This window comes from Ambystoma mexicanum, chromosome 6q (genome assembly GCF_040938575.1).
Source record: "Ambystoma mexicanum isolate Mex_15411 chromosome 6q, UKY_AmexF1_1, whole genome shotgun sequence".
Lineage (NCBI taxonomy): Eukaryota > Metazoa > Chordata > Amphibia > Caudata > Ambystomatidae > Ambystoma > Ambystoma mexicanum.
Window position 1 is genome coordinate 399,901,183 of NC_090937.1, and position 2,610 is coordinate 399,903,792.

The window sequence follows — 2,610 nt, forward strand, 5'->3', positions numbered from 1 at the left end:
CATGATATTATACAGTAATTGCAGGTAGTGTGTCATCAGAGTCGTTCAATCACCCCTAGATCCAACATCTTGTTGACCTCAACTTGATGTGGGACCTCACATTGTCTGATATCCTATAGCTCCTACTTTTGGTAGGCACACTATCTCCAGTGTTAATGTCATGTTTTCACCAAGGTGTCAAACCTGGAGTGAGTGAAAACAAGGGGTAGAATTGCCTCAACAAAGTTCTCACCTCTCTGTGCTGCTGAGGAGACAGTTGATGAGCCAATTTGACACCCTCAATGGCACCTGTTGAAGGACTGCCTTGGACCAGATCAGGGAGGAGTTCAGATTAATATTCTCCTCTGTCTGAAGCCAAGAGCAGAGCAGCCATTTCATCCCTAGGGATGTATGCCTTCAGTCTATTTACATAGAACATTTTGGGGGCTTGACCAGTCCTTCCAAGGTTCACCAAGGTGCTCCACAACTCTGTAAGGGCCTGACCACATATCCGGTAGGGCTCTAGGCTTTATGGGATTCAGGATTAGGACTTTCTGGCGTGAGGGAAAAGTACAAGTGAAGCTTTCTGGTCACACCAATGTTTGCCCAATGCCTGATCATCCTTCAACTTCAACTTGTCACTGGCCTGAGCCATCAGTAAGGTCATCATCTTTCTCAACCCTAGCACATAGTCCACCACATTTGTAGTGACAGGAGGAGTGGGAATCTTCCATCACTTCTTGACAATAGCTAGTGGTCCCCTCACAGGGTAACCAAAGAGAGGTTCAAAGGCACTATAACCCACCCCTTGTTGAGAGACCTCTCTGTAGGCAAAGATTAAGCATGGTCGGGGGAGATCCCACTTTCTCCTCTGGGGCTTCTCAAGAGCTCCAATCATGCTTTTGAGAGTTCTGTTAAATCTCTCAACTAAGCCATTTGTCTGTGGATGATAAACTGATGAATGAAAAAGTATAGGAGACGCCCCCACTCCTTCCGCATGGCTTGCATATACTTGGACAAGAAGTTGCTGCCTTTGTCAGACACAACTTCCTTAGGGATGCCAACCCTAGTGAAAATGCCATGCAATGCTTTAGCAACTGACATAGCAGTTACTGTCTTCAGTGGGATGGCTTCAGGATATCTGGTGGCATATGGCCAACTAACAACAGAATAAACCTGCTGGCAGAGGATGTTGGATGGTCAAGGGGACCAGCAATGTCAATCCCTACCCTCGCAAATAGTACATCCACAATTAGAAGTGGTACCAATGGAGCCTGAATTGTTGCACCACTTTTACCAGAGATCTGGCAAGTGGCACTATTCCTGCAATGGCTTTCTATCTGGTCCCCCATCTTGGGCCAGTAGAAGTTCATGGCTAACCTGTTCTTAGTCTTCTTGATAACGTGCAAGGGGGACCAACTGCAGGAGGAAGGGTATCACTTGAAAGGGACCACCAACCTCCTATCATTTCCTTAAGTGGACTCTGTGGGCTCACGATATAGGAGCCCACCTTCCCAATACATTCTGTGTTTCCCAGGAGGTTCACCCTCAATGCCTCCTTAGGCATTCTAAAGATGGGCAATCATGTTGGCCCTTACTGAACTCATCCTTATCAGGAACACCTTCTACAAGCAAGCTCTGCAGTTCAGGATGGTCATAGGGTTTGAGAAATTCAGGCAGCCCTTCTTCCTCATCAGGTTCCCGGGCTTGGCCAACTGCTTTCACCTCAGTGGTAGGTGAGTTGGGGGGGAATGTTCTCCTTTCCCCTCTTTGGCTTCTTTACTCCCTTAGCCTTGGGTTTCCCCTTTGGCTCAGCCTTGGTCATGGCCAGGGCAGCCTTGGTCTTAGACCTTGTGCAGGGTCGTTCTGCATTATCTCCCACAAGACCTAAGTCTCTGAGATCAATTAACAACAGAACTCTCCCAGTGACCTGCCTCTGAACGCTCACAGGTATCCTAAATACTGCACCATTCACAGCTAGAGTTACAGGTATAACTGGGAACTTGAGAGGGGGTTCATCAGCCACTTTAGTGGGCATCAGAGGGGCTCTGGACAGCTCATCTGGGTTTACCAAAGTGGAATCCACTACTGTTCTGCTGGCCCCAGTGTCCCTAATGGCAGAGGTGTCTACACCATTTTCCATGACACTATCCTTAAACTATTGCTTTGTGTTATCAGGGATGGAGGCATATGCATCAGCTATTCTAGTTTCTCGGGGTCCCAGGGAAACGTAGACTACTTCTGATCCTATTCCACAGGGTAAGTAATCAGAAGAGAAGGATGCCCCTGTGAGTATTTCTTCCTCATCATGAGTGAGGGCCTGATCCACAGAGTGCACCCACAAGTTTTTAACATTATGTCTGTGGTCCACCTTTGCATGGTCATTTGCTCCACAAGCCACACAAGATCCACTGGGTCTTGGAACATAGGGAGGCTTAGAATAACCAGAGTTGTGCTTGGGTTGATTAGTCCCACTACTCTGTACATGGTCATGTGACTTACCTTTTTTTAACCTTTTATGGCCCTGTTGGGATGAAGATTTTTCAGATGACCCACCACCTTTCTCTTTTTGCTTCTTTTCCTCTTCCTGCTTTCCAGAAGCAGGCTCGTCCTTATGGAGCACCCTGTGGG